This window comes from Silurus aristotelis, assembly GCF_946808225.1.
Source record: "Silurus aristotelis genome assembly, chromosome: 26".
In the NCBI taxonomy this organism is placed as follows: Eukaryota; Metazoa; Chordata; class Actinopteri; order Siluriformes; family Siluridae; genus Silurus; species Silurus aristotelis.
The window spans coordinates 10,354,935-10,368,839 of NC_139599.1; the positions used below are offsets into that span (position 1 = coordinate 10,354,935).

A 13,905-nucleotide genomic window follows, 5' to 3' on the forward strand; every position below is an offset into this window, starting at 1 on the left:
TAGATCCAATTCCTACTAAATTACTGAAGGAAGTGTTATATACAACTGGTGAAACTCTTCTGAATATTATTAACTCTTCACTATCGTTAGGACATGTCCCTAAATCCCTCAAATTAGCAGTTATTAAGCCCCTCATTAAAAAACCTAATCTGGATCCAAACACGCTATCGAATTACAGACCAATCTCAAATCTCCCATTTATGTCTAAGATTTTAGAAAAGATTGTCGCTGCCCAGTTATGTTCCTACCTGCAAGAGAACAATATCTTTGAAGAATTTCAGTCAGGTTTTAGGCCCCATCATAGCACAGAAACTGCTCTAGTTAAAATCACTAATGACCTGTTTTTAGCTTCAGACCAAGGCTTTATCTCGCTGTTGGTTCTAGTAGATCTTAGTGCTGCATTCGGCACTATGGACCATGATCTCCTCCTAGATCGCTTACAAAATTACATCGGCATTCAGGGACAGGCATTAAGCTGGTTTAAATCCTACCTGTCCGATCGTTACCATTTCGTAGATTTTTTGGAGAGCTATCCAGGCTATTGCAAGTAAATTATGGCGTGCTGCAAGGTTCAGTTCTAGGACCCCTGCTCTTCACAATATACATGCTTCCGTTAGGAAATATTATTAAGGCATGGAATTAGCTTCCATTGTTATGCTGATGATACTCAGCTATATAGGAAATAAGAGATTGGATGACCCATAACTTTCTACTTTTAAATTCTGATAAGACTGAGATTTTGCTCATCGGCCCAAAAACTAGTATACAGAAGCTCCAGCATCTCAACCTGCATTTAGACCAGACCTGGGCAAACTACGGCCCGCGGGCCACATCCGGCCCTTTGTACGTCCCTGTCCGGCCCGCGTGAGGCCAATCATAAATTACAAGGATGCACCGAAAAATCGGCCGAAAATACCTAAATCACCGAGACAACACGGCAGAAACACAATTGTAATGACGCAATAAAAAAGCGCAGCCAGCACACGGTTATCTGGATAAGAGCAACATGTCTGCGGTGTGCGGATAGCGATTTGCAAAACATGCAATGCTGAAATTTCAAGAGGGGGTGTATCTGCAAAGAGTTTCTCCAAGTCGGGTTTAATTTATCACCTAAAATCCAAACATCCCGATTGCCATTCTAAATATGAGAAGAACGCGGCGCAGAAGAGTAAAGTCAATCGGAGCATGCGCACTCCGTCTGTAGCGAATGTATTTGAAAAGGCAGGAAAGTTTTCTAGTGATGGTGCCAAGGCAAAAAGCATAACAAAAAATTATGGAATTCATTGCCTCAGATCAGTGGTCGCCAGTGGATCGACGGGTTGATCTTTGAATCATTCCCCCGTGGATCCCGAAAATATTAATTATTACAATATATTTATTACACGCAGGGGCGCCGTTAGGGGGGGTGCAGAGTATGCCAGGCATATGGGCCCAAGAGAACGCTAGGGGGCCCCACAATCATCAATTAAAATTTTTCCAATTAGTTTTGTTTTTTTTATCGTACATAACACACATTTAAAATAATAACACTGGTGAAATAAAATTAATTCCCTGTAAATTAAACTATATTAACTTTATTAATAATAATATATATATATATATACACACACATATATTTGTGTGTGTGTGTGTGTGTGTATATATATATATATATATATATATATATATATATATATATATATATATATATATATATATATATATGGGGGCCCAAACTTCTGTCTTGCATACCCCCCTAAAAACTGTTAATTGCGCCCCTGATTACACTGCTCTTCTTAATGCTGTAGATTAGAACCTTCCATTCACTTGAATGGGCTTACAAACGTTCGGCGGTCAATTATTTTTGTTTAACAGACCGCTGCTAATAATAATTGACCGCTGCCTGTTTGTCAATACCTATGAAGGGTAACAAAAATAATAATTTATAATAATAAGTAAAAAAACTTTTGTTATTGATTTATTCTTTGAATTGCAATGCATTGATTTTAGTGAGGTTTGTACACACTCAGCCATAAATGCAATGGTTCTAATAATTGACAATCTTTTCTTTCGGTGTTTCAGTTTTCGGTTTTGGCCTTGGTTTCCTCATTTTTGGAATTTTCATTTCGGTGCATCCCTAAAATATTATCGTTGGTGTGGCCCTCTGACATAATTCAGGTTTCTCTTGTGGCCCCTTGTAAAAATTTATTGCCCACCCTTGATTTAGACAGATGTTCTGTAACCACTAGTTCAACGGTAAAAGACCTGGGAGTTATTTTAGACAGCAACTTGTCTTTCAAATATCATATCAACCAAGTTACAAAAACAGCCTTCTTTCACCTTAGAAATATTTCTAAGTTAAGAAAAATGTTATCTATATCCGATGCAGAGAAGCTCGTCCATGCGTTTATGACCTCCAGAATAGACTACTATAATGCATCACTAGGCGGATGTCCTGCATCATTAATAAACAAGCTTCAGTTAGTCCAGAATGCAGCAGCCAGAATTTCAGAAGGTCAAAAAAATATGATCACATAACCCCAATCTTATCATCCCTACATTGGCTTCCTGTTAAGTTTCAAATAGACTACAAACTACTGCTTCTCACTTATAAAGCACTAAATGGTTTGGCTCCAATGTATCTATCCAGTCTTTTAACACGCTACAATCCGCCATGCTTCCTGAGATCTCAAAACTCTGGGCTTCTAGTAGTTCCTAGAATAGCAAAGTCCACTAAAGGTGGTAGAGCATTTTCACATTTAGCTCCTAAACTCTGGAATAGTCTTCCTGACAGTGTTCGGGGCTCAGACACACTCACCCAGTTTAAGTGTAGATTAAAAACATATCTTTTTAGCAAAGCCTACACATAACACACATCACATATCATAACCTTGTGCTCCAGAACATCTGATCACATGCACATTATCAACTTGTGCTGTTAATATCATGAACAGCAGCTACGCTAATTCCTCGCCACTGCTTCTCTTTCTCTCCCCATCCCGAGACACCCTGAGGTTTGGCCAGCTCCAGTCACCTCCCACCGCGTGATGATTACGGACCTTTGAAGAAGTAGATGCCGAATTAGCAAACATCCCGAACCATCTAGAGACGTACCAGTGCCATTTGGATCCCGCTACATGTGTGGAGTTTTGACATTGGACCTCCTGGAGTGTTAAAGGCTCTGGCATGGAGAAGCTGATGCTGGATCTGTGATGATCACAAATGCTGAGCTTATAAAACTAGGAGCTACTAACCATATAGACTGTATAAGACTGCAGAAAGAACATCACTTATAATCTTATACTCCAGTAATCATGTTAGTTCTCACTCTCGAGTGTTCTGTATTGTTAAAAGATTTATGATCAAACTCTTGATGTCACCCAAATGAGGATAAGTTCCCCTTTTGAGTCTGGTTCCTCTCAAGGTTTCTTCCTCATAACATCTAAGGGAGTTTTTTCTTGCCACAGACGCCACGGCTGCTTATCAGGGACAAATTCACACCATTCACCTTAACTGTTGATTTGTGTAAAGCTGCTTTGAAACAATGTCTGTTGTGAAAAGCGCTATACAAATAAACTTGACTTGACTTGACTAGACCCACCATGGTCATGTCATCAGCAAACTTGATGAAATGATTTGAGCTGTGATTGCTACACAGTCGTGAGTAAGCAGAGTGAACAGCAGTGTGCTGAGCACACAGCCCTGGGGGGCCCCAGTGCTCAGTGTGGTGGTGCTGGAGATGCTTTTCCCGACCTGTACTGACTGAGGTCTCTCAGTCAGAAAGTCCAGGATCCAGTTACAAAGGGAGGTGTTCAGGCCCAGTAGGCTCAACTTCTCAATCAGGTGCTGAGGAATGATTGTGTTGAATGCCGAGCTGAAGTCAATTAACAGCATTCGTACATATGAGTCCTTGTTATCCAGCTGGGTGAGGGCCAAATGGAGGGTTGTAGAGATAGCATCGTCCGTGGAACGGTTTGGACAATACGCAAACTGCATGGGGTCCTGGGAGGGTGGGAGCTGTGTCTTAATGTGCCTCATGACGAGCCTCTCCAAGCACTTCATCATGATGGGAGTAAACGGGATGGGACGATAGTCATTGAGGCAGGATATGGTAGACTTCTTCGGCACGGGAACGAAGGTCGTTGTCTTGAAGCACGTGGGAACAACGTTGCTCAGGGAGATGTTGAAGATGTCAGTGAAGACATCTGCTTGGTGTTTTGCACATTCCCTGAGCACTCTGCCAGGAATGTTGTCAGGTCCAGCAGACTTCCGTGGGTTAACTCTGCATAGAGTTTTCCTCACTTCAGCTGTGCTTAGACAGAGCACCTGGTCAGTGGGAGTAGGGGTGGTCTTCCTCGCCTTCACGCTGTTCTGTACCTCAAACCGGGCGTAGAAGTCATTTCAGCGCATCTGGGAGGGAGGCGTCATGGTCACAAGCAAGTGATGTTGTCTTGTAGTTTGTGATCGCCTGGATGCCCTGCCACATGTGCTGTTTACATCAACAAACCGATAGCGATCAGTCAAATAAGACCTGAGCCAAGAGAGAGCTGTTCCCTTTATCCCAAACAACATTCTCAAGTCTAGGAAGCAGTATAGTATGATCAATGGTGTCAAAAGCTGCACTAAGGTTGAGCAAAACATGTAGAGACAAAACACTGATCAAAGGCCAATAGCAGGTCATTTACTACCTTAACAAGCGCCATCTCTGTGCTATGATAAGGCCTAAATCCTGACTGATACATTTCAAAAATGTTATTCCTAAGTAGATGTGCACATAACTGTTGTGCTACAACCTTTTCTAACATTTTGGATATAAAGGAGAGATTTGATATTGGACTGTAGTTGGACAGCTGACATGGGTCAAGGTCAGGTTTGTTAATTAGGGGGTTGATAACTGCCAGTTTGAAGGATTTAGGTACATAACCTGTGCTAATGGAAGAGTTTATTATTTTTAAAACAGGTTCAATTACCTCTGGAATTATCTGTTTGATAAAACTTGTAGGCAAGGGATCGAGAATGCAGGTTGATGATTTTGATAAGGAAATTAATGAAATTAAATAATTCTCTTGAATAGGAGTAAAACTTTGTAATTGATTGTTTGTTATAATTACACTGCTGTCTACAGGGCTACTTGTAAAATAATTTGGATTTATATTAATTTATATGGATTAATTTATATGTATTGGGAGTCTGGTTCCTCTCAAGGTTTCTTCCTTATGCCATCTCGGGGAGTTTTTCCCTGCCACAGTCGCCAGTCGCCACCGGCTTGCTCATCAGGGACAAACTTACTCATAAAGAACATATTCATTTTTAATCACCGCATTATCTGTGTAAAGCTGCTTTGAGACAATGTTCATTGTTAAAAGAGCTATACAAATAAAAATGAATTGAATTGAATTGAATAATCAACGCGAGATTTGATTGGGAGCCAGTGTAGACTGATTAATACAGGGGTGATGTGCTCATATTTCCTAGATCTAGTGAGAACTCTTGCTGCTGCATTCTGAACTAACTGAAGCTTATTTATGCACCTACTCGCACACCCAGACAGTAAAGCGTTACAGTAGTCTAATCTAGAAGTAACAAAAGCATGAACTAGTTTTTCTGCATCCTGTAACGACATCATATTTCTAATTTTAGCAATATTTCTAAGGTGAAAGAAGGCGATCCTGGTAATATTATTCACGTGAGCCTCAAAGGAAAGACTCGAGTCAATAATCACACCAAGGTCTTTGACAGCCGTACACGCTGAAACAGAAACACCATCCAGAGATGTTAGGTAATCGAAAAGTTTGCTTCTAGCTGCATGTGGTCCTAGTAAAAGCACTTCTGTCTTATCTGAGTTAAGCAGAAGAAAGTTATCGAGCATCCACTGTCTAATGTCCTTTACACATTTTTCAACATTGTTAAGCTGATCTCTCTCATCTGGCTTTGCTGAAATATATAGCTGTGTATCATCAGCATAGCAATGGAATCTAATACCATGTTTATGAATAATTTCTCCAAGAGGCAGCATATATAAAGAGAAAAGCAGAGGGCCTAAGACAGATCCTTGAGGAACACCAAACTTTACCTCAGAGAGTGTGGAGAACTCACCATTAACATCAACAAACTGATAGCGATCAGTCAAATAAGACCTGAGCCAAGAGAGAGCCATTCCCTTTATTCCAACAACGTTCTCAAGTCTAGCAAGTAGTATAGTGTGATCAATGGTGTCAAAAGCTGCACTAAGGTCGAGCAAAACAAGTAAGGAGACAAAACCCTGATCAGAGGCCAATAACAGGTCATTTACCACCTTAAGTAGCGCCGTCTCTGTGCTATGATGAGGCCGAAATCCTGACTGATACATTTCAAAAATATTATTCATAAGTAGGTGTGAGCATAACTGCTGTGCTACAACCTTTTCCAAAATTTTGGCTATGAAGGGGAGATTTGATATTGGTCTGTAGTTGGACAGCTGACATGGGTCAAGGTCAGGTTTCTTAATTAGGGGGTGGATAACTGCCAGTTTGAAGGATTTTGGTACAAAACCAGTGCTAATGGAAGAGTTTATTATTTTTAAAACAGGTTAAATTACCTCTGGAATGATCTGTTTAAAGAAACTTGTAGGCAAGTGTCACGGGGTGACAAATAAGCGGAACTGTTACTCCCCATTCTTGTTTCCGGTGGGAGCGAGTTTAACCAGAACAGTTCCGGGTTTTTCCGTGTAAACAGGCTGACGGAGCTTGCTAATGAGGGAATGAGTGGCAGCTGGGCAATGAGCAGAGATTGGGCCACGAGGGGTATGGATTTGTGAGGGGGATTATAAAAGGATCCGGTTGATGTGCAGCAGGGGAAGAAACTTTGGAGCGAACTCTTTGGGGTTGATGCAGACTGGAGGAAATCTTTGGTTGTTGATCTGTTGATCCCGTCGAGCAGTACACGAGAGGGCAGATCGTTAACGGACGGGAAAGACTGTATGCAGAGAAGGAAGAGCTGGAGAGCAGTGGTATGATTGAACTGCGTTATCTCATCGAACAGATAAGTGTTGTCTGCCAGTCCTATTAGGAAGTAAATGCCTGTAGTGCCCGCTACCTGCTATGATGTGGTGAAGCCGCCCCGGCGTTCAGTGAGTTCTGTTGTGAAGCCTTTCAATGTCAGTTGTGTTCCCATAGTCAAGTCAAGTCAAGTCAAGTTTATTTGTATAGCGCTTTTCACAACAGACATTGTCTCAAAGCAGCTTTACAGAAAACAACAGTGAAGGTGAATGGTGTGCGTTTGTCCCTGATGAGCAGCCGTGGCGACAGTGGCAAGGAAAAACTCCCTTAGATGATATGAGGAAGAAACCTTGAGAGGAACCAGACTCAAAGGGGAACCCATCCTCATATGGGTGACATCAAAAGTTTGGTCATAAATCTTTCAACAATACAGAACAATTTGTGATCATCATAGATCCAGCATCAGCTTCTCCATGCCAGGGCCTTTAAACACTCGGCATCTACTTCTCCATGATCATCCATAGGTCCATAATCTTCACGAGGTGGGACGTGACTGGAGCTGGCCAAACCTCAGGATGCCTCGGGATGGGGAGAGAAAGAGAAGCAGTGGAGAGGAATTAGCGTAGCTGCTGTTCATGATATTAACAGCACAAGTTGATAATGTGCATGTGATCAGATGTTCTGGAGCACAAGGTTGTGATGTGATGTGTGTTATGTGTAGGCTTTGCTAAAAAGATATGTTTTTAATCTGCACTTAAACTGGGAGAGTGTATCTGAACCCCGAACACTGTCAGGAAGACTATTCCAGAGTTTAGGAGCTAAATGTGAAAATGCTCTACCGCCTTTAGTGGACTTTGCTATTCTAGGAACTACTAGAAGCCCAGAGTTTTGAGATCTCAGGGAGCGTGACGGATTGTAGCGTGTTAAGAGACTGGATAGATACATGGGAGCCAAACCATTTAGTGCTTTATAAGTGAGTAGCAGTAGTTTGTAGTCTATTCGAAACTTAATAGGAAGCCAGTGTAGGGACGATAAGATTGGGGTTATATGATCATATTTTCTTGACCTAGTAAGAACTCTTGCTGCCGCATTCTGAACTAACTGAAGCTTGTTTATTAATGATGCAGGACATCCACCTAGTAATGCATTACAGTAGTCTATTCTAGAGGTCATAAACGCATGGACGAGCTTCTCTGCATCAGATATAGATAACATATTTCTTAGCTTAGAAATATTTCTAAGGTGAAAGAAGGCTGTTTTTGTAACTTGATTGATGTGATTTTTAAAAGATAAGTTGCTGTCTAAAATAACTCCCAGGTCTTTTACCGTTGAACTAGTAGTTACAGAACAACCGTCTAAATGCAGGCTGAGATGCTGGAGCTTCTGTGTACTATTTTTTGGGCCGATGAGCAAAATCTCCGTTTTATCAGAATTTAATAGCAGAAAGTTATGGGTCATCCAATCTCTTATTTCTTCAACACACTCAGTTATGCGAGCTAATTGAGCTGTATCGCCTGGTTTGGATGAAATATATATAGCTGGGTATCATCAGCATAACAATGGAAGCTAATTCCATGCCTTCTAATAATATTTCCTAATGGAAGCATGTATATTGTAAAAAGCAGGGGTCCCAGAACTGACCCTTGTGGCACGCCATAATTTACTAGCATTATCCTGGATAGCTCTCCATTTAAATCTACGAAATGGTAACGATTGGACAGGTAGGATTTAAACCAGCTTAATGCCTGTCCCTGAATACCGATGTAATTCTGTAAGCGATCGAGGAGAAGATCATGATCTATAGTGTCGAACGCAGCACTAAGATCTAGTAAAACTAATAGGGAGATGTAGCCTTGGTCTGAAGCTAAAAACAGGTCGTTAGTGATTTTAACTAGATCACCATAGTCAACCACCTACACAGCTTGGATGTACAGTTTGTCAGTTGAGCGGAGAGAGTCGGCCGGGACCACGAGAGGAGACCCTGTTCACTGTGAGTTGATGTGAGTTGCAGTGCCTGAATTGTGACTGAATTGTGCACTGGTGTGGAAACTGTAATTTTGTGTCTGCCGGTTCTCCAGTTGGCTACTTGTGGGCTCTAAAGGTCAAACTGAAATTAATTAACTGCTGTGTGTTGAGCATATGCTGTACAGGAATGCAGCTCTATTCTGTCTGAGTTGAAGAGGATTTATGAGAGATCTATGCATTGCTGTTCTGTGGTAAGAAGACCCAGTCGTTGACTGTCGAATCCTGTACTCACCACTGTTGTTCTGTGAACCTAGAGAAACTGTCCTTCACCATTGAATGCTGCCATCACTGCTCCGTGGTAAAAAGATCTAGTTATTGATTGTCAAATCCTGTACTCACCACTGTTGTTCTGTGAACCTAGAGAAACTGTCCTTCGCCATTGAATGTTGCTACTACTGCCCTGTGGAAAGAAGACCCAGTTGTTGACCGTTGAAACCTGTACTCATCACTGTGGTTCTGTGAACATAGAGAGATTGCCCTCTGCTATTGCATGCTGCCATCACTGCCCTGTGGCGGCCATCACTGTTCTGTGAGGAAGTTACTGTCCGCCGCTGTATTTCAACTGCCGTCGGCTTGTGGAAGGAGAGTGGCCCCCAGCTAGCGGGTGCGTCCCGTGGAGGGAACGAGAGAGCTCCCCGGTTGCCATCTACGACGGACTATTGTATTGTGTCAGATGACCCCCTGCCCGATCCTTCCCCCTATCCCAAAAAGAGGTGACACTCAAATGATCGATGCTGTCCTGTGAGAAGAGTAACCCTTTCCCTTGTTGTCAATTTCCTACCAGTGCCTGCCGCAACCCGTATCTCCGGTTGAAGAGGAGCCGCTGTGCGGATCCTTACCTGTGTCTGTTGTCAACTGTTGTCTGAACCCTTACCAGTGTCTGCTCCATCGTTTGCTTCTGTCCGTCTGAAGAGGGATCGTTGTGCGAACTTCCCACGCCACCCGGTAAAAGAGAGAGGAGGATCAGTCGGCGGATTTTAGTTTGAGATTGGACTTATTTTAACTAAATAAAATACAAGTTTTTGATATTAATTACCTTGTCTGGTCTGTTGGTGTCTCTGGGTAACTCCTCGAGGTGGTACGTTGTGAAGGGGAGGGAAGGCCACCCCGGCCTGTGACACAAGGGATCGAGAATGCAGGTTGATGATTTTGATGAGGAAATTAATGAAATTAAGTCATTCTCGTGAATAGGAGTAAAACTTTGTAATTGATTGTCTGTTATAATTACACTGCTGTCTACAGGGTTACTTGTAAAATAATTTGGATTTATATTAACCGTCTGGATTTTTTGCCTGATGTTTTCAATTTTATTATTAAAAAAGTTCATGAAATCATTAGTACCTAATGATGGTGTGCATGTGAGTGCAGTGCTTTTATTCCCTGTTAATTTTGCTACCGTGCTGAATAAAAATCTAGGATTATGCTTGTTATTTTCTATGAGGGTGGAGAAATATGCTGATCTAGCAGCACTAAGAGATTTTCTATAAATTAGGAGGCTCTCCTTCCATGCTATTTGAAATACTGTTAATTTTGTTTGACGCCATTTACGTTCTAATTTTCGAGTGGTCTGTTTTAAGGTGCGTGTATGATCATTATACCACTGTGCTAATTTTTTCTCCCTGATCATTTTGGTCTTAAGGGGAGCTACATCATCTAGGGTATAACGTAATGTTGATTCTAGGTGTTCAGTGGCCCAGTCGAGCTCTGCAGTGTCAGACGGAGCTCTATCTAATATCGTAATTTCTGGAAGATTGTTAATAAAACGCGCTGCTGTAGCTGATGTGAAAGTACGCTTAACACGATAACGTGGTGAAGTAGTAATGCAATGACTGAGGCAAATTTTAAAAGAGATGAGATAATGGTCTGAAATAGCTTCAGACTGTGGAATTATGACTACGTTTTTTTATTTTTAATCCAAATGTTAACAACAAATCGAGAGTGTGTCCACCACTATGAGTGGGTCCTATAACATTCTGATTAATTCCAACTGAATCTAGAATGGACACAACTGCTGCTCTTAAGGAGTCTTCCTGATTATTAAAATGAATGTTAAAATCACCAACAATTAATGCTTTGTCTAGAGAAGTAACTAAATTTGTGATGAAATCTGCAAATTCTATGAGAAAATCAGAGTAGGGCCCTGGGGGTCTATAAATAATAATTAGTGGAATTGTCTGACTGGACCTGCTTTCAGACACTGAATATTTTATGCTGGTGTAAAGAACTTTAAATGTTTTACATTTGTGTTTAGTCTTTTGTGTGACGCTTAGATTATTATTATAAATAGCTGCAACTCCGCCTCCTCTGCCATTTAGACGGGGTTGGTGTATGTAACTATACCCAGGAGGACTCGCTTCATTTAATGCTAAATATTCATTTGGTTTAATCCATGTTTCTGTCAAACACATTATTTTAAACTCCTGGTCGGTAATAATTTCATTTACATTAAGCGCTTTAGACGTGAGAGATCTAATATTCAGCAATCCTATCTTTAGATCAGAGGTGCTGGCTGTGCGTTCAGTCCTATTTAATTTTATGTTAATCAGGTTACTAAAACAGACTTTCTGAGAATTCCTATATTTTGGTTTCGCTCGGGGGACAGACACAGTCTCAATTTGGTGGATCCTGAGTGACGACTCTGTGCAGCTAGCAGACGGTTGGTTTAGCCTGTCTGTCTGCTCCCTGGCCTTGGCTCTAGACAGTCACTTGTTAACTAGTGCTGTTCTGAGACTATGACCTATACTACAAGAAATGAGAGCAGCACCTTCCCGAGTGGGATGGACACCGTCCCGCCCTAACAGGCCAGCCTTGCCCTCAAAAATGCTCCCATTATTAATGAAGCCCACATTATTTTTGGAGCACCACTCGGACATCCAGCAGTTCAGCGACCATAACCTGCTGTAGGCTACATCGCCACGTCGTATTGGGATGGGGCCAGAGCATATTACAGCATCGGACATTGCCTTCGCTAATTTACACACCTCTATAATATTACTCTTAGTAACCTCTGACTGTCGAAGGCGTATATCATTAGCTCCTGTGTGAAAAACACAGCTTTAACACAAGCTTTATGTAGCTTGTGTTGTGTTGTAGCTTTATGTTGTCTAGTGTAGCACCAGGGTTCCGGAGGAACGTTGTCTCTTTTTTACTGTGTACCACTGTGTATAGTAGAAATGACAATAAAAGCCTCTTGACTTGACTTGATGTGTGCAAGACCGAGGAATATGTCCTTATTATTTTCTCGATGCTCATTTTTAAGTTTCTTTGACTAACCTGTAACGCTGTTGCCAAGAAAAATAAAAAAGCAAGAGTTTTGGAAACCTGTCTGTGCTTTTATGATTTCTGTTGCAACTGGAGTTAGCGAGCTATCCCTTGACTGGTATATCAGGCTGACCTGCTGCATGTGATGGTTGTGGGATGTCCCTCACGTGGCCAGTTTTATAAGCTCTGCTATACGCTGGACCTGGCTCTCAGAGCCACTAAAGAGACCCCTAGGGCCATTGGCTGGTCCATGGACGCCCTCGTCTCTACAGAGAGGTAGCTCTGGCTCACCCTTTTGGAAATGTTTGACAGGAATAGCTCATAGCTCATGCTTTTTGGCCTCTTCGGCGATTCAGTTAACGCGGTGGTCGAGAGGTTTCAGGAGAGCAAAAAGCAAGCACCGGCAGTACAGTTAATGCGGAAGGTCAGAGAAGGACAGCCTCTCACTGTTCCATTTGCTCTCTCAAGAGAGTCGAAGATCTGCAGGTCCTTGATGTGGCCCCTTCTTCTGGAGTTTACTCCAGGCATGGCCAGTGTCTGGTCTGGCAATGCGTTTCTGGTTTCTCCGCTGCATTTAGGATCAGAGTTCACTTGACAGTGAATGAGTATGGAGTATGGAAGCCCTTAAGGCTTGGTCCTTTGGAGTACCCATCCAAGACATTTGCAACGCTGCAGGCTCGTCTGCAACCACACCACTCCACCGCTTTTGTCTTCTGCATTAGGAAGTCATACAGGTTTAAAATGTAATTTACATTTCGGAGAACAGTTCCTTCAACCTGTGACATACTTTGTTACGTTACAGTTCAAATCAGGAAATCATTGTGTGGCTATGTAAGGAAAAATTAATGGAGAAGGAATCTCTTTGGAACAATCATGTTTCTTCCCTGAACCGTATATGATGTGAGAGGATGAGGATCATTTAGATCCTCTGGCTCAAGTATTTAAATTGCACTTGTTTCAGAAAACTTACTAACTTACTAACACCTGTAGTGCTCAATGTACCATGACGAAAGCCTTTTGCAAAGAAAGGCCACCTTGTTAGCATTGACAAGTACACTGAGTATTTTTGTAATGGAGTTGTGCTGTTAAATGGTTTAAAGCTGAAAACAACTAGCATATTGTGTCTGTATGTCATCTTTGCTGACTTGGCAAAATCTACACAGGTTTTCAGCCTGAAAGCTTTCTTTAAAAACCAGCAAGACTGTGAGCCCCAAGATTGTCAGCACATACACAATACACCGTTCCTCTGAGATGTGCATTCAGTGCTTCAACAAACACACCTTTCTGCTCCAGGTCTTTCATGTCTTTTAATAGTGGTTAAAAAAAAATTATCCACTGTCATAGCCGAACTGTTTTATATCACTGCTTTTTCCAAGCAGAGCAAGTTGTATTGAGTGAAGAGTAGAACGAAATTTGGCAAGAAAATTTAGAAGCGCCCACAATACGGCTGTGATAGTGTGAATCTTTTTTTAATTTCCCAAGGGATTGCAAACCTCAAATTAATCAGTGTACATTGACACTGAAATGCAATCACTTTGTACCCCTAAAAGTTGGTTTTCTTTGTAAAACTGTCCACTACGAGTTGATGTGTACTGTCCTAGTAAATTCTCCTAAACAAAAACTGCTTTTTTTTAAAACATCTGCTCTGTTTAGCAACACTTCA

The 13,905-nt window shown here is 41.7% G+C and overlaps 1 protein-coding gene and 1 long non-coding RNA gene across 2 annotated transcripts in view; one reads left to right on the plus strand and one right to left on the minus strand.

Moving 5' to 3' along the window:
• LOC310720847 (uncharacterized protein) overlaps window positions 1-13,905 on the plus strand; it is a 273,241-nt gene that overhangs the window by 203,771 nt on the left and 55,565 nt on the right. The gene's annotated exons all lie outside the window — the stretch shown is intronic.
• LOC310720928 overlaps window positions 10,112-13,905 on the minus strand; it is a 308,842-nt gene continuing 305,048 nt past the window's right edge. Inside the window, exon 3 of the long non-coding RNA XR_014531870.1 lies at window positions 10,112-11,876. This is a non-coding gene — a long non-coding RNA (uncharacterized lncRNA). The remainder of the gene's footprint in view (window positions 11,877-13,905) is intronic.